Raw genomic sequence first — 19,993 nt, 5'->3', positions numbered from 1 at the left:
GCTGTGCATTTATATATTGTATGTTTGACTATGACGATATCAACTACGTCACGGAACCCCCACCGGGCCCACCGGTGACTCGTGGAAAATAGGGGTGTGACACTATCCGATCGGCCGGCTCAGCCGATCGGCTGGCCCGTTCGATCGGCCGACCCAGCAGAATGGCTGGCCTGTCCGATCGGCCGGCCCTGCCGATCGGCTAGCCAGTTCGATCGGGAGGCCCAGCCGTTCGGCTAGTCCGTTCGATCGACTGGCCCAGCCGTTTGGCTGGCCCGTCCGTACGGAAGTCTTTCGATCCTCGTTTTTGGTGCGTTGCGGTAGTTTGGGCCACGTTTTCATATATTCATATTATTATTTATTTATTTATTATAATTAATCACGAAAGGGTCGCATATACGCATCTATATATCCAATATTCGGTGCGATGATCGAGTTACGCGTGCCTTCGAGTGCGTTCTTCGACGTGATGTGCCACAATGATTATCGGGGTACTACTTTGCCTGTATTGCCATCATCGTCATGATGGCTGGAGACATGGTACTCTCCCGATAGTTTTGTTAGCGTTGCTTGTTTACGTTTTGACACCTCACGGGTATCGAGGAGGGTAGATTGAGTCCTCACTCAACATCATCGTGAGTGTTATGATTTATGAAAATAGATTTGTAATAGCAATAGAATATGCGTAATTATTCGATTATACTTCGATTTAGCGATATATCTGATATAGTTACATTATGATCCGAATCTCTGGTGTTAGGCGTAACGAGTGTATCGAGTAGTAACAACGCACGAAAGTGCGGGTTGTTACACGCCACGCGAGGGATCACCTGAAACCGGGCGCGACACGCGACAGGCGTCGCGGCACGCGAAAGAACGAGTTGAGCCTCTCGCGTGGCGCGAGAGGCATAAATCTGAAAAATTATTTTTGTTTTGTTGTTTGATGCGATGTACATGTTTTAAGCTATTATTTAAGCATCGAAACTAACTTTTAGGTTGGTTTCGATTACAGGTTAATTTCAAGAGTTTTCGGAGGACGATCAAGCTCAGCGGAGAACCGAACACGAATAAGATAAAAGCTTCCGCACGTCGTTTCGTCGTAACTTTTAAATGACGAACTCAATTATGTTATGTTGTATTATTTTAAAATTGTAAAGTTTAAACAAACCCGTTACAAAGTATATGTAGTCATAATTACATGTTGTTTGTCGTATACTTTACGAAAACCTTTAAATAATGACAAGGGTGTTACATCACTGGCGGAATCTATTTAATCTTGTAAACTTTTGATGTGTATGCTATAATCTAGTCATTCTATTACTCTATAATGCGCAACGCTTAATCTAACTCGCGAAAACAATCAAAGACTGGAATACGGAAAGGTTGGGTGGGCCAGAGTGGCCATCCGATCGAACTGCCATCCGATCGGATTGTCACCCTATCGGATGACCACCCGATCAGACAGCCGTCCGATCGGACTGCCACCCGAACTAACCACACCTTCCCTCCTCTTCTCCTTCAACTATAAATAGACCTGTCACATCACCTTTTCAGTGATGTGACAGCTCTGCTCGACCAAGACACGTACACACGTCCTTTTCTTCATTCTCTCATCGATTTTGGTACGTTTTAGGCTAGATCTTTGTACTTTCTTGATCTACACATCATTCTCTACGTGATTCTCACTTGAAATCACATTTTTCACCATGAAATCTCTCAGATCTGAGTTCTTGAGGGTGATGTCATCATGATAGTTTGTACAAACTGCCATGTGATGTCATTCTAAGCAAGATTTAGCTCTGATCTAAGGTATTTCATGCATTTTTACATAAAATTTAAGCTAAATCTATGCTTTTCATATAAAATTTGGGATATTCTTCATCTTTCCTTCCACTTTTGCCTTATTTTGGTAGAAACCGGATCTAAACCGGCTGTGGACTTGATGCATAGTCTAAAGTCAGCTTGGATCTAAGTTTTACCGGAGAAGACGAGCATGAGACGGATTCTGACATAAGTTCGTTAAGGACAGACGACTGATTGGACAGGGGTGATTCCCACCCGATCTGATGGCCTTGTGCTAACGAGTTTACTGTTGTCATAGAACGTGTCGTGCCGTCACCGTTAAACTAGAAACTTAGAATTTTTACAACATTGGTAAACTATCAAAACTTGGAAGTCTGATCGAACGGCAACCCGATCAGATAGTCGTCCGATCGAGCAGCCGTCCAATTGGAACGACCAGGTTATCTGCACTCGGACCAAGTGGCAATCCGATCGGATTACCGTCCGATCGGACAGCCACCTAGTCTCTTTTGTTATGAACCTCACTCGAGTGGCAACCCGAACGGATGGCCATCCGATCGGGCAGTCACCCGTCCTCTCACCCGGATACGTCACACGACCGACTTGCAATCCGATCAGATAGCCATCCAATCGGGCAGCCATTCGATCCAGTGATTGTCCTGAAATCTCGTTATTCTACCCGGCCCTTACCCTATTGTGATCTAATCAGGCTAACTCTAAAAGAGCTCCCTTTGATCCAATAACAGTTGCGACTGTTAAGCAATCACTGTGAGTATACTCGATCCCCTTTTACTTTAAACTTTTGGGGTGTAACATGTATTATATTAAACTACATACTTTTAGCAATCTATACTCTATCCTATGTGTTTGTGAAAACTTGTGCATTCTAGTATTCTATTTGTGCTATGTGACGTTTAGTCCAGGGTGTTTAGTTCCGCCTTAACAATAGTAGCGCTATAGGGGGTGCACCTCTCCCATTATTCTTCGGGGGTATTGTTAGAAGGATTCTAGTTTACCTTGAGTCTTGGGTAAACACTAAAGCATCGGGATACTTGGGCTATCACTGCGTGGACTGCGACACTAGCACGGCTGAAACTATTTTTATTGCTTACACTGTGGATATGAGTTTTTAATCTATTATTCTATTATCAAACTTGTATACTCGTTAATACTTTTGTATTGATATTTTAATACATGTTGCAGGTTGATAGGTTGAGATGGATCATGGAAATCAAGCTAGGGGAATGCCTAGAAACATCGCCTAGTGAACTTAGAAACTTTTGAATAATTTGAACAATCTTTGTTATGTTTTGTACTCGATGTCTGATGTTGGATTTGATTTAGACAAATTTATGGATGAAATCAATTAATCTTTATTGTCATAATAGTGTTATGTAAATCTCATGAGCAATCTGAATGCCTAGTGCTCGCACCCCGATGTTTCCGCCATCGGTTGGGGTGTGACACCCCCCTCCCTCCCCCCCCCCCCCCCCCCGGACCCCGAGCGCCCAGACATAAATACATTATATGGGCATACCGCAAGCGGGGCGTATAGAATGACAACATTGCTTATTTTAAAGAGGTAACTTTGTACAAATATAACCAAATTTACCAATTGTTCTAATTAGGTCAATAATTTTTTTTGTCTCCTTTTAATCACTAAACTTATATTTGGTGTTTCAGTTTTGCGTAATTCCCCGATTCCACTTAATGATTTGAGGTTCCATTACATCTTTTAAATTTTTAATAGAAAATATATAGTGACTGGATTTTTTTTTTGTTTAAAAACTAAATTAAAAGAAATGAGATTTAGGTTAGAGGATTGAGTATATTGATTTGATCATTTCCAAGTTCCAAATTTGGTTCATAACTTCATGTGATATTCATACCTTCATTCCCAGAGTCACGATTCATCTGTTTGATATACAAACACAACAATCTACTTTGTTTTAGGGATGGTAATGGGTCGGGTATAAGTCCGATATGGCTAATCCCATACCCATACCTGGCCTATTATCTGTCGGGTTCTCGGGCATACTTGTGGGTATCGGATTAACTAACTAAGTGAAGAGGTGAAACCGTAGTTGGAAAGCCAATGCTCCCATTGTTCACACCTTACCAAAAAACAAGTCTTACAACATTGAAGGTTGTGGGCTTGGATGGTTTCAACACGTCGTAGGTCACTTGGGACCTTTAGGGAAAAAAGTTTTGGAGGTTATGAACCTCATAACTTTTGGAAATTTACCATAACACAAGTCCCTCAACAAGAGTTTAGTTGGGAACAAGGTTTGGTGCAATATTTCCACAAGATGAACAAGTAATGAAACAAGCTTGTAATAATTTTATAAAACAGAATTCAAATATGACTTTGGAGCCTCATAGAAGTGATGTACCACTTTGTCACACCTTGGTGGACCTTGGGTAACATCCTTGGAGGTCAACCAAGTAGATTGAAGAAAGAAAACAAGAAGAAAGATGAAGAAAAGGGTCCAAAACTCACTGTTTTGGACTTGTGCACAATCTGCCAACACTTGGAAGTTTGGATGATTTGTGGGATCTTGGGAGTGATTTGAGAGAGTGTAAAGGGTTTGGAGAGTGTGGAGGAGGCTTATTTATAAGGGGGATATTAGGGTTTGGCATTAAATGAAGTTAGGTGGAGGTAAGTGGTTAGAAGGTGACACAAGTGCAAAATTCGCAAGCTGAAATAAGGGTCTGCTGCCAGACACCCTTACGGACCGTAAGCCTTCCCAGAACAACAAAAATTGCATTTAGTCCCTCTTTGTAATTAGCTGAGTCATATTGTGCAATAATCTCATGTGTTAAGCATAAATTATGGTTTAAAGGGTGGTGTTAAGCATGATATGAATATAATGTATGACTTGATTGAATCCAAACATGGAATAAACTTAAAAATGTGTCGGTTTGTATAAATTATAAAGTGATTGATCACATGTTGTCCAAGCATGATTAAACAATATTGAATTGAAACATGATTTCCATTATGATCAAAGTCTCGAGATTACAAGGTCGATACGAAGTATGAATACGAACTTACTAAAAGTAGAAAGTACAAAATACGGATCGTTACATTCTTTCTCTCTCGATGCTAAACTCCGATAACTCTGTTCACTGACATTTCTTTCTCCGCCCCATGGAAACTCTGAATCATCATATAATTCAACAATATTCTAATTGTTTCTTCACCATCACAAACAAGTAGTCGGAAATTTATGCCCCCATATCTGATAATCTAACTGCAATGCCTCTAAATTTGTTTCAAATATTTAGAAAAAAACCCCAAATGTGAAGAATTTGAAGAGCTAGGGCCAAAACGACAAAAAAACCCTGAGATCTTGAGTCAACTTCAGGTGGTTGGGGTGGTGTAGGTTTGTGGTGGTGTAGGTTTTGGGTGAAATCCGAAGCCCAAAAAAGTGGTGAGATTGTGGTTCTGAAAGGGATTTAATGGGAGAGTAGAAAAGAGAAAAGTGGTTTCTTAGATAGCAGGTGGCAGTTTGGAACCTAATTTGAATGGAGGGTGAAAGAGGGGTTTATAAGTGGGAGGAATCAGGGATAAAATGATATAAATGCCCTCACATGAGGTGCACGTGATCTAATTTAACGTCTAAAACAAACCAGGTTATGGCCAAAGGACTTACACTACTAGAAAATTGGGTATTTGCGACCACAATTACAGTCGCAAAATAGTCACAGTTGCCCTGTTGCGACCGTTCTGTAACCAAACATGCGGTTGGAAAAACACCCGTCGCAATTGCCCTATTACGACTGAGTTGCGACCGCCGTAATATTTTTGCGATTGGATTATGCGACCAAAAGAGCAGTCGCAAATTTTGCGACCGTCTTCCTTGATTTTGTGGTTTGCGACTGTTTAGCGACCTTCTGCTTTTCAAAAACTTCCGACCTTCTTGCGGTCGCAAAATGTTTTTTTCCAGCCATTTTCTATTTTGAACCTCCTAATAATGTTTACATTTTAAAAAACTACGCATTTATCGAATTTTCAATATTATATACAACATTTCATTTATAATTTACAAATTAATCCATCATAGTCAAGTTATCCTAACATCATACATACAATGAATAGATGTTTTGAGACCTAACTTTTTAAATTGCTTCAATTTGTGCCATCCTATTGTGCATAGCCTTTTTCTCCGCTTTATCTTTCTTTTTCCATACCAACCCCGCAATAATTTCGTTTAACCTTTCTCTTGTTCTTTCATTGTCTCCTGAATGATCAGGTTCAACTTTTCTATCTATAAAAACCAATGCATAAAGTCAAGGTTCAAATTTATTTTAGTAGAAGTTTGGATGTAGTAATTAACAATAATAGATAAATATATAAAATATATAAGTTTAATAATTCACCTGACCCATAGGCCATAGCCCTTTTCACACCTTTCATTCACTTTAATATATAACAAAAACAAATCTTTGTATTCATGTTCTATTCACTGCTAAAGTGAATTAAATATTCAAACCTAACTATAACATAATGTTTTCCAAACAAGAGAAGCATGCAGCTTCATATATCACATTGATCAAATAACATCGCACCAAGAAGTGCATTATAAAAAAAGATTCTGTCATGCTACGCCAATATAACTACTTTGTTTTTATAATATAAAAAGCATACAATAACTACAAGAGTTCATTTATAAAAAAGGATTCTACCATGAAGATATAAAGACAATATACTAAAAGTTACTTAAGATTACAAATAAAATATATTGATTAACTGCATAATAAAGTAAAAAACTAAAAACAATCTTACTTTTAGCTACTTGAAAAAATCTCAATTATTACCTTCTCCATTCAGCAGCATATTGTTTTGGCATTATCTCACTTTTCTTATATGTGCGTTCCATGACAACATCAAGAGCTTCCTTAGCTATACCATTGCAGTTAACATACCACTGTGGTTTTATCACAGGTTCAACCACATCATTGCTTCTAGAACATATCCCTAGCCTCATTTCATTTTTCTCTTCCCCTTTGTACAGTCCCTGTATACATGGAGAGATTATTCAAATTAAGAAAGAGAAATAGATTTTTGAAACATGTTGATGGATACACATTTACAAAGAGCACTGATGAAAATCGCAAGGATACCTTAGCCTTCAAAGCCCGGGTTACAGCCACACGAGCTTCAAAAACGTGGCATCCCAACAAATGTTGATAACTGATTAAACCATTTGAACTGCTGACCCATAACCGATTTGACCTGTGTGACCCGTAACAACTAATTAAACCCAACACCTTAGAGTATTCTAATCTGATTACAGAACGAGTGACAAGAGTAATGAACAGTATCTGACTACATCAAAATACAAAAAACTTACAAGCTTGCTCTATTGATGCTGGCGGAGTTTTACAGAAAAACTCAATTACTGGAATTTCCAGTTTCAATTACTTAGCTATCCCTGATTAAGTATGCATGTAAGTGGCTAAAGAATTATGTACCTCACCGAAAGGATCCTTTATGTCATCTTGTTCAACACTGCTCTCCTACAAAGGTGACATGCTAATCCCACTAGGATCTGCAGAGACCTCCATAACACCTAAATCCCATTTTCGTATAACCGAATTGAAATTGGTCAAATTTCTGGTGCAGTCTTCAATTTCCATCAATAATTTCATAAATTCAAGTTATAATTATAGGTTAAATAATAATAAAACAGGTCATATTACTAGTGTATCTTCAATTCACACAATAATTTCACACAGCAAAGTGGAATCCTGTTAATGTTGTGGCTGGAAATACCAAAATTGCACTAAATCAAACTAGTAAACATATCAAACACAAAAGCAATAAATAATCAATAGCTTGCTAATGCTCAACACCTCATATGCCTAACAATTCAAACACTATCACTTCGGTTTCAAACAAATAATTAACAATCAAAGTAAAGATCTGAGAACTTGATACTTAACTACTAAAGTTCATACAACTTTAACCGATCCACATATCGACGTCAATTTCACACAATTCGATGCAACGTAAACACCAATCCACTGTAACCTAAACCTAAAACACAATTGAAATCTCTAAGCTACACTCAGTTAACCATAAGCAAACAGTCAGCCTAACAAATCAGAGCTGAATACTAACTTGTCAGATTAACTTACTACTTAAGTTCATAAAAGTTCAACTAAACTATATAACAAAGTCATGTTTACACAAATTCGATGCAATGTAAACAATAATTCACCATAACTTATACCTAAAAACACAACTTTAATCAACTAATCTCTAAACTACATTGAATTTACAGTAAGCAAACAGTTAACCTAACAAATCAAAGCAAAAACTAGATCAATCAATCAAATTGTCAACAACATGTCCAGATCTACACAAACAGCAAACTAAACCGATTCAACACGGATAACAAACGAGATCTGAACAAGCAACTAACCTAATCGGAAACCGGCGAAGCTTTCTTCTCGTTCTCCGTCATCTTCTTCTACTCACTCGATCTCGAAATTAATGAGGAATTGAACACGATTGAAGAAGTTGAACACGATTGACAACAAGAAGAAATGGAGATTTGAGAGAACAATTGCAGGAAACAATGGTGATTTGAATGAATGAATGAATGAATGATTCGGTGGAATCGGAGAGCGTGAGGATTGGGTGGAGCATGAATTGGTTGAAATAAACCCTAAATGTGATTTTGAGAGGCCTAATTGTTTTTAAGCCCGCTTGATTTTTTTAGTTCATATTGCCGAATTGTCTCACCGTTTTGCGATTGAACCCAAACCTCGAAGTAGATTTATGTTGAAAACTAAAAACAACTTAAGTTACGTAAATAACTTTTTATGTGTTATTTATTACATGCATTTCAACTTAATATTGTTTTTAAGAATTATTTTTTCCCACTTAATTAAAATTTATTTTTTAATTGGTTGCAACTTTTGCTTTTATATTTCTCGTAAGACCGCTTATTGTCGCAACTTGTTTTTACATTTCTCATATTTGCGACCGCTTTAAACGGTCGCAACTTTTGCTTTTTTATATATTTCGCGTATTTGTGACAGCTTTAGACGGTTGCAACTATTTTTTGTATTTGCGACCGCTTTAAACGGTCGCAACTTTTGCCTTATTATATATTTCTAGTAATTGCAACCGTTTCCGACCAAATTCAACTGATTTGCGACTAAAAAAATGCGGCCGGGAAATTTGCGACCGTTTTGCGACCAAATTTGGTTTGGTCTCTAAATTTGCGAGGTTTTTTTATTTTCGTCACAAAACAGTCGCTAATTTTCCGACCACCTTGTGTAGGTCGCAAATTTTGGTTGCAATTGCTTAGTTTTCTAGTAGTGTTAGGGTGTAATAGTTTTAACAAAAAAAATGATTGTGACTGTAATTAGTGAAGTTAAAGGGCGTCTATTGCAATTCGATACAAACATAAAGGACGGAAAGTGTAATTTACCCTAAATGAAAATCTTTTAAGATACGTGTCACTCACTAGTGCATCAACATTCTTGTTATTCGGCCTCTCTTCTATCATATAATATTGTTTCTTTTTTGTTTTTCCTTCCTATTAATTTCGTTTGAAAAGCCAGTAAATCACTTTATATTCCAAATGAAACCCCTATCAGCAAGCAAGATGTTGGAAAGGACCAATGCATACATCAGAAAACCCCAAAATACAACTTTAAAACCTATACATCAATAAATAAGGTAGAATCAAATTTTAACCATGAGTCCCATGTAGCATTTAGTAGTTTAGCTCTATTCCTTATCCACAAGTATGACACCTCTTTAGTTTAACACATTCACAACCCAACCCAACCTAACCTAAATTTTTATTAAATAAACGTAACTTATGCTTATTTTCTATTCTATTAAAAATAATAATATTAAAAACAAGTATTTTGTTTCAAAACAATTAAAAAAGATTTATTTTTAATATAATAATTAAAAAGTTAAATTGTCAATATATACAATATACTAGAAAATATATTTTTCAAACGAACTCCGTTTTAATAAAATTATATCGTAATATTCATAATTTTTTTAAAAGAAATATGGTGTATGTAGTTTTTTTTATTAAGTTTAAATATTACAAATGATTTAAGTAATTAAATTATTTGGGGAATTGGTAGTTAAGAAATAAAATAAAAAAAAGGAAATTAGAAGATGAAACCAATCTAATTTTGACAAGTGATAAAAGAACATGGGCAACCTTGGGTTGCTTGGGCGACCGGGTTGTGGAGAACAGTTGAATTTTCCTTTTCTTTAATTATTTAGGTAATCTAGGTTGGGAGAAAGTCATCAACGGTGACAATCTTAGAGCATTCACATCTCTTCCATCAAATTATGCTAAAGTGTTATTTATATTATAAAAAAGTAGTTGTAAGGGGAGGAAAGAGAAAACGTTAGTGTTCATTTGTATATTTGAGGTTATATTGTTCACTATCTAAAATTTTAATATATTTTAAAAGTGGCTGTGAGCCATATTATTTAATTGAAACGAGAGAGAAAATGTAGTTTTTAATGTTGTGAGCCATATTATTTAAACGAAACGAGAGAGAAAATATAGTTTTTAATGTAATTATAGGATAGAAATGGTAAGAAAAATGTGAATGCTCTTAGAACTCTAGTTGTTTAAGCATTTGATTTTATTCTTATGTTATATATATCCGGAAAATAGAGTTAAATGTCTGGTTAGTCACTATGGTTTGCAGATAGTGCAGAATTGGTCCCGAGTCTTCAATAATTACAGAGTTGGTCCCAGTGGTTGCGTTATTTACACTCGGGCGATCCTTATCACTAACCCATGTTAAGTTTCTCAGTTAAATGTATGTGAAATAACTAAATTACCACTAAACAATTTAAAAGTGGTTGTGAGCCATATTATTTAAATGAAACGAGAGAGAAAATATAGTTTTTAATGTAATTGTAGGATAGAAAATGTAAGAAAAATGTGAATGCTCTTAGAACTCTAGTTGTTTAAGCGTTTGATTTTATTCTTATATTATATTATATTATATTATATATATATATATATATATATATATATATATATATATATATATATATATATAGGGTAAGGTTCATTGGGGAACATCAAAAAAATGGGGAACTGGGGAACAGGGGTAATTTTGTCAAAACATATTCCAAAATTTTATCCGCTTATTATTTTTGTTTTTGAACGGGAATATTTGCGTACTCGTCTTTTCCGGCTGCCCTAACCGCCACCACCGGTCGCCGTACCACCAGAGTCCGAACCACCGCCTACAGTAAGCCGCCGCCACCACAACCACCATGTTCGCCGTCCCCTCCGGAGTCCGAACCACCGCCTGTTTTTCTACGTATATCTTGTGAGAGAAGAGAAAACAAAACACACACTGAAGATCAACCTCTTTCAGTTTTTCATTTTGTTCATTCCATTCCTCCGGCCGACCAACTGCCGGTAAAATGCCTCTATCTCTCTCGCTCTTCTTTGTCTCTCTACGTACGTATAATTGTTCGAATCTGTATCTATACTGTGTGATTGCCTTGTGTATTTATCGATTTGTTTGTTGGTTTAGTGTGATATCACGTTCGATTATGAAATTCTTGGATTTAGTTTGATCGAACTTGTAATCGGTGATTTCTATATCAATTTTTTGGTTTTGTGTTGGTAATTTCATGGAATAGAGATGAAATTTTGCTAATATGGTGTTTTTTCTCTTCTTAAAGTAGAGTTGTTGTGTTATTATTCGATTATTTCTGAAATCGAGCATTGAATTTGCTTTTGATTCTGTTCAGGTTTAATAGATTTTTAGGGTTTATAGCTGCTAGTTTGGGGGTTTGTCATTATGGTTTGGTTTTGACCTCGATTTTATTTTATTCCTAGAAGAAAGTAGTCAAGCTTAGGTAGAACTTGAAATGGAGAAAGACAAATGAAAGAAAAAGGAAAATTATGCTAAAATCAGTTCTTTAGCATGTAATGTTGAATTTACATGTTAAAACTAATTTTAACATATGAAATAATGAAAATTATATGTTAAAAGGTTGATTTTAACATAATTTTAAATGTTAAAAAACTGAACATCTCTCTTATGTTACAGAATAGCACAATGGAGGGATAAGCTCACTAACTAAGCTTCGATCCAGTAGGAACTGGGCTTAACAGGTAATATAAGCACTTTCTATGACCATTTCAATTTTCAAACATGAACTTATTTGCTTATGACATCATCAATTTTACTTTTCGTGGTTTTTTCGGACTGGAATACCAGCAATTTGCATCTTCTTTCTACTGAAACGCCCATGAAATCTTAGCAATGCTATTTGGTAGATGTGGTAAGGTTAGGGGGTTGGGTAACGGATCAAATACAAGTAATTCTTGGCGCAAAAAAAAGTAGGAATATGGTCATATTGGGTCAACCCAACCCAAAACTTATTTTTTTCCGACGTGTTAAGACTATATTTAAATAATTATTAGTAAGTTCAAATAAAAAATTAGTGTCGAACATAAAATATGGTCGAAGCTTATCTAAGCTAAGATTTTGATTGTTGACCTTAGATGCCCCAAATAAATAGTTAATTTTTTCCAACAGTTTGCCATTGATTCTATATTTGTTGCAGGAAGATGGTTCTATACATCTATATATACTATATTATAATGCAAATAGGAACGACAAAGATAGCGACTCCAACCCAACAAACCAAAATCACACCTGACCAGATTTGCAGACAGCCACCACGTCTTTCATCTTCGAATTCATATCAATCAAAGATCAGCTTTAGCTATCACAACTACCGAGCCATCATCAAATGTGAACACATCTACTGCTGGATAGAACCTTGGAGGTCTACAAATCGTACTACAACTTTGGCTGCAACTACCTAACCAGATATTGCTTGGAAATTGCATTTTCTTCACTTTCAATTGGTAATATTCCTCCATCGCCTGACGCTGAGCAAACGCCAATAGAACCCTCGGCCGGATTGACCTGCTATACGCACGCATAGGCAACATCTGGGTACATATGCCTATGTTGAATCTATTAAACAAAAGGAGATTAAATAACTGGGACACGCACACACACGGGCACACATCACCAGATACTTACCAGGTAACATATTACAATGATTGTGTTGCGTCCACGACCAGCTTTACAGTGAGCATACGTCCTGTTTGAGAAGTGTTTTCCCTTCATGAGAGAACAAGGTATCAATAACAGTTGAGAACTATACTTTAGTCATCATTTAATCAACAAAAATGAAAGGAAAAAAGAAGAATTATATGGTATCAGTCTCATAGTCTATGTTACTTTGGCCTCAACAAAAAAAAAGGAAAAATACCAAAGGATGCAACACATCCTCTTATTTCTGCTGATGAGGGGTTGTCCATGTTTGTTCTCTTTGTAAGATAGTCATTTCTATGTTTCTTTTATGTGTCAAAATGGGTAGACTTTTAGATAATTTTTGCATGTAAATTACGTTTATTCGGTGAAACAGAAACATGTTATATACAAGTGATTTGATTAAAATAGCGTATGAAATGGGTAAATATGATATTTTAGTATTAACATGTAAATTTATTAATAAGATTATTTCGAAAAAATTGAACTTTTGAATTTTTACAAGAATATATAAATTAGATCATTAAATGTGTTCTAAAAATGTGATTATGGGCAGGCTCATAGCAGAGGGTGATAGAAGTGGACTGTGAAGATTGCTGGTAGGCAGTGTTGCAGGGACAAATGATGACAATGGGCAGCAGTGGTCGTAAATCGTGCTGCTTGATAATGATTATTGAGTTAGGTTCAACTGAGCATCAATGTGTATATTTACTTTCAAAGTTAGAACAAAGACTGAGTTACTTTCATATAAAGTAAGACACATCCATTATGCAATTGTGCTAAATCCTTTTGCAATGTACTTTAGTTATGGGTATGAACGATTCGGTTAAGTTTTATGGTAAAAAACCAAAACTGAAACATTTGGTTTTTGGCTTTTTAAAATCATTCGTTGTCGGTTTTTTGGGTTTCTTGGAACAATTTACGTAAGATTCAAAAAAAAAAAAGTATAATCCAAAATTTAAGAATTTTTCTTAACATTTAAGTTAATATATTTAACCTTTTAAATTAATATTGTTCACATAATTTAACATGTTCAATATTAAAAAAAAATAAACTTAACATGTTAAATGATCGTTTGCATTGATAAAAAAACACGATTCGATTTTTTTTTGTTGACCAAATTACATATTGAATTTCGGAGTAAAGCTCAAAATATTATATTAAAGTTACGTGTGAGGATGGATTGTTAGGGTTTGAGGCATGTATGTAGTAGGAAGAAGAAAAAGGAGTCTTTGCGGGCTCAAAATATTTAAATAAATAAATTTAACATGTTAAATGAGAGTTCGAATTGATCAGATAGATTCGATTAACCTTTATCTGATGAAATTATATATTGAATTTTGGATTAGAGTTCGAAACATTAAATAACGTTTTGTGTGAGGCCATATTTGTAGGGTTTGTGGCATTTGTGTAATAGGAAGAAGGAAACGGAGTCTATGCCGGCTTAGAATATTAAAAAATAACTAAATTTAACATGTTAAATGAGAGATTTCATATATTAACTAAATTCAATCCGAGCAAATTACATATTGAAATTCGGATTAGAGCTCAAAATATTAGAATAAAGTATTGTATGAGGATGGATTGATAGGGTTTTGGGGCATGTGTAGTAGGAAGAAGGAAATTTAGTCTTTGCAGGCTCAAAATATTTAAATAAATAAATTTAACATGTTAGATGAGAGTTTGTATTGATCATATAGATTCGATTAACCCTTATTTGACCAAATTATATATTGAATTTTGGATTAGACTTCAAAATATTAAAATAACCTTTAGTGTGAGGCCAAATTTTGTAGGGTTTGTGGCATTCGTGAAGTAGGAAGAAGAAAACGAAGTCTATGCTGGCTTAAAATATTAAAATAAATAAATTTAACATGTTAAATGGGAGATTGCATTAATCAGCTAGATTCGATTCGACAATATTACATATTGAATTTTGGATTAGAGCTCAAAATATTAGAATAAAGTTTTGTGAGGATAGATTGGTAGGGTTTTGGGGCATGTGTGTAGTAGGAAGAAGAAAATTAAGTCTTTGTGTGAGGCCATATTTTGTAAGGTTTGTGGCATTTGTGTAGTAGGAAGAAGGAAACAGAGTCTATGGCGGCTTAAAATGTTGAAATAAATAAATTTAACATGTTAAAATGTTAAAATAAATAATTTTTATGATCAGAAACTTGTAGCCCTAAGTAAAGACTACAAGTCTGATCCGCTTGGAGTTATATGCACCCCCGAGTGAGTTCGTTCTTTTCTTATTTTACTTTCTTATTACATTGCATTGTTGTGTCTAGGTATGCTCTGTTACCGAGTTAGTTAAACCGGTGGTATGATCGAGTCTGTGTGCTCTATTTGTTGCATAGTTTGTTTGGCATTTGGTTTAGATGATGTATATAATATTATTAATAAAATATTAGTTAATCAATATAACTCGTTGTGCTTATATCAGATGCAAACTGTAAAGTTGAAAATTGCATAGGTTGTTTGACATTTCATTTAGGTGATGTATATAAGAAGATTACATGTATGCAGTTAGTAAAAACAATTATTTAACATGTTAAGAAAATATTCTGTATTAATGATAATTATTCACTATGGTATATTGTCGGGAAAGCTCCTAACCTTTTACGAGGTGATGTATCTCTGATCTCATCAGGATCACTCGTGATCTAGGAAACCATGGTGACACAAGACGTACCTTGCGATTAATAAAAACTAAAATATTAGTTATCCAATATAACTCGTTGTGCTTATATCAGATGCAAACTATAAAGTTGAAAAATTGCATAAGTTGTTTGGCAATTCATTTAGGTGATGTATATTATAAGATTACATGTATGCAGTTAGTAAAAACATTTATTTAACATGCTAAAAAATATTCCGTATTATTTATAATTATTCGCAATGATATATTGTCGGGAGAGCTCCAAACTTTCTACGAGGTGATGTATCTTTGATTTCACCTGGATCACTCGTGATCTAGCAAACCATGGTGACACAAGACGTACTTGCGATTAATATAAACTAAAATATTAGTTAACCAATATAACTCATGGTGCTTATATCAGATGCAAACTGTAAAGTTGAAAAATTGCATAGGTTGTTGGGCATTTCATTTAGGAGATGTATATTATAAGATTACATGTATGTAGTTAGTAAAAACATTTATTTAACATGTTAAGAAAATATTCCGTATTAATTATAATTATTCGCAATGGTATATTGTCGGGAAAGCTTCTAACCTTCTACGAGGTGATGTATCTTTGATGTAACCCGGATCACTCGTGATCTAGGAAACCATGGTGACACAAGACGTACCTTGCGATTAATAAAAACTAAAATATTAGTTAACCAATATAACTCGTTGTGCTTATATCAGATATAAACTTTAAAGTTAAAAAATTGCATAGGTGGTTTGGCATTTCATTTAGGTGATGTATATTTTAAGATTACATGTATGTAGTTAGTAAAAACATTTATTCAACATGTAAAGAAAATATTCAGTATTAATTATAATTATTCGCAATGGTATATTGTCGGTAAAGTTTCTAACCTTCAACGAGATGATGTATCTCTAATCTCACCCGGATCACTCGTGATCTAGGAAACCATGGTGACACAAGATGTATCTTGCGATTAATAAAAACTAAAATATATTTAACCAATAAAACTCGTTGTGCTTATATCATATGCAAACTGTAAAGTTGAAAAATTGCATAGGTTGTTTGGCATTTCATTTAGGAGATGTATATTATAAGATTACATGTATGTAGTTAGTAAAAACATTTATTTAACATGTTAAGAAAATATTCCGTATTAATTATAATTATTCGCAATGGTATATTGTCGGGAAAGCTTCTAACCTTCTACGAGGTGATGTATCTTTGATGTAACCCGGATCACTCGTGATCTAGGAAACCATGGTGACACAAGACGTACCTTGCGATTAATAAAAACTAAAATATTAGTTAACCAATATAACTCGTTGTGCTTATATCGCATGCAAACTGTAAAGTTGAAAAATTGCATAGGTTGTTTGGCATTTCATTTAGGAGATGTATATTATAAGATTACATGTATGAAGTTAGTAAAAACATTTATTTAACATGTTAAGAAAATATTCTGTATTAATTATAATTATTCGCAAAGATACATTGTCGGGAAAGCTCCTAGCCTTCTACGAGGTGATGTATCTCTAATCTCACCTGGATCAGTCGTGATTTAGGAAACAATGGTGAAACAAGACGTATCTTGCGATTAATAAAAACTAAAATATTAGTTAACCAATATAACTCGTTGTGTTTATATTAGATGCAACCTGTAAAATTGAAAAATTGCATAGGTTGTTTGGCATTTCATTAAGGTGATGTATATTATAAGATTACATGTATGCAGTTAGTAAAAACATTTATTTAACTTGTTAAGAAAATATTCCGTTTTAATTATAATTATTCGCAATGATATATTGACGGGAGCCAACCCTCTACGAGGTAATGTATCTCTGATCTCAACTGGATCACTCATGATCTAGGAAACCATGGTGACACAAGACGTACCTTGCGATTAATAAAAACTAAAATATTAGTTAACCAGTATAACTTGTTGTGCTTATATTAGATGCAAACTGAAAAGTTGAAAAATTGCATAGGTTGTTTGGCATTTCATTTAGGTGATGTATATTATAAGATTACCTGTATGCAGTTAGTAAAAACATTTATTTAACATGTTAAGAAAATATTCCGTATTAATTATAATTATTCGCATTGGTATATATTCGAGCAAGCTCCTAACCTTATACGAGGTGATGTATCTCTGTTCTCACCCGGATCAATCATGATCTTGGATTCCATGGTGACACAAGACGTACCTTGCGATTATTAAAAACTAAAATATTAGTTAACTAATATAACTCGTTATGCTTATATTAGATGTAAACTGTAAAGTTGAAAAATTGCATTTGTTGTTTGGAATTTCATTTAGGTGATGTATATTGTAAGATTACATGTATGCAGTAAGTAAAAACATTTATTTAACATGTTAAGAAAATATTCCGTATTAATTATAATTATTCACAATAGTATATTGTCGGGAAAGCTCCTAACCTTCTACGAGGTGATGTATCTCTTATCTCACCCAGATCACTCGTGATCTAGGAAACCATAGTGACACAAGACTTATCTTGCGATTAAAAAAACTAAAATATTAATTAACCAATATAATTCATTGTGCTTATATTCGTTGCAAACTTTAAAGTTGAAAAATTGCATAATTTGTTTGGCATTTCATTTAGGTGATGTATATTATAAGATTACATGTATGCAATTAGTAAAAACATTTATTTAACATGTTAAGAAAATATTCCGTATTTATTATTATAATTATTCGCAATGGTTTATTGTCGGAAAAGCTCCTAACCTTATACGAGGTGATGTATCTCTGATCTCACCCAGATCAATCGTGACTTTGGATACCATGGTGACACAAGACGTACCTTACGATTATTAAAAACCAAAATATTAGTTAACCAGTATAACTCGTTCTGCTTATATCAGATGTAAACTGTAAAGTTGAAAAATTGCATTTGTTGTTTGGAATTTCAATTAGGAGATGTATATTGTAAGATTACATGTATGCAGTTAGTAAAAACATTAATTTAACATGTTAAGAAAATATTCCGTATAATTATAATTATTCACAATGGTATATTGTCGGGAAAGCTTCTAACCTTCTACGAGGTGATGTATCTCTTATCTGACCCAGATCACCCGTGATCTAGGAAACCATGGTGACACAAGACGTACCTTGCGATTAAAAAAACTAAAATATTAGTTAACCAATATAACTCGTTGTGCTTATATTAGCTGCAAACTTTAAAGTTGAAAAATTGCATAATTTGTTTGGCATTTCATTTAGGTGATGTATATTATAAGATTATATGTATGCAATTAGTAAAAACATTTATTTAACATGTTAGGAAAATATTTCATATTTATTATAATTATTCACAATGGTATATTGTCGGGAAAGCTCCTAACCTTCTACGAGGTAATGTATCTCTGATCTCACCCGGATCACTCGTGATCTAGGAATCCATGGTGAAACAAGACGTATCTTGCGATTAATAAAAACTAAAAATTAGTTAACCAATATAACTCGTTGTGCTTATATTAGATGCAAACTGTAAAGTTGAAAAATGGCATAGGTTGTTTGGCATTTCATTTAGGTGATGTATATTATAAGATTACATGTATGCAGTTAGTAAAAAACATTTATTTAACATGTTAAGAAAATATTCCATTTTAATAGTAATTATTCGTAATGGTATATTTACGGGAAAGCTCCTAACCTTCTACGAGGTAATGTATCTCTGATCTCAACCGGATCACTCGTGATCTAGGAAACCATAGTGATACAAGACGTACCTTGCGATTAACAAAAAACTAAAATATTAGTTAACCAGTATAACTTGTTGTGCTTATATCAGATACAAACTGAAAAGTTGAAAAATTGCATAGGTTGTTTGGCATTTCATTTAGGTGATGTATACATAAGATTACATGTATACAGTTAGTAAAAACATTTATTTAACATGTAAAGAAAATATTCCGTATTAATTATAATTATTCGAATTGGTATATTGTCGGAAAAGCTTCTAAGCTTATACGAGGTGATGTATCTCTGATCTCACCCATATCACTCGTGATATAGGAAACCATGGTGACATAAGACGTACCTTGCGATTAATAAAACTAAAATATTAGTTAGCCAGTATAACTCGTTTTGCTTATATCAGATGCAAATTGTAAAGTTGAAAAATTGCATAGGTTGTTTGGCCTTTCATTTAGGTGATGTTTATTATAAGATTACATGTACGTAGTTAGTAAAAACATTTATTTAACATGTTAAGAAATTATTCCGTATTAAATATAATTATTCGCAATGATATATTGACGGTAAAGCTCCTAACCTTTTACGAGGTAATGTATCTCTGATCTCAACCGGATCACTCGTGATCTAGGAAACCATGGTGACACAAAACGTTCCTTGCGATTAATAAAAACTAAAATATTAGTTAACCAGTATAACTTGTTGTGCTTATATTAGA

General features: G+C 34.2%; 1 long non-coding RNA gene across 2 annotated transcripts; it reads right to left on the bottom strand.

Moving 5' to 3' along the window:
• Positions 1–5,803: 5,803 nt before the first annotated feature.
• Positions 5,804–8,572, bottom strand: LOC110908103. 2 transcript variants are annotated; one of them, XR_002574157.2, is made up of 5 exons: positions 8,232–8,572; positions 7,158–7,376; positions 6,928–7,039; positions 6,622–6,821; positions 5,804–6,071 (listed from the first exon to the last, which is right to left on the bottom strand). It is a non-coding gene; the product is annotated as an uncharacterized LOC110908103 (long non-coding RNA). The 2 variants fall into 2 exon arrangements; XR_002574156.2 differs by having other exon boundaries at positions 7,279–7,376; positions 8,232–8,567.
• Positions 8,573–19,993: the final 11,421 nt, after the last annotated feature.

The sequence above is a fragment of the Helianthus annuus genome, chromosome 14 (assembly GCF_002127325.2).
Source record: "Helianthus annuus cultivar XRQ/B chromosome 14, HanXRQr2.0-SUNRISE, whole genome shotgun sequence".
NCBI lineage: Eukaryota > Viridiplantae > Streptophyta > Magnoliopsida > Asterales > Asteraceae > Helianthus > Helianthus annuus.
The sequence above is the reverse complement of the archived record's forward strand: the minus strand, read 5'-3'. Positions and strand labels throughout refer to the sequence as shown.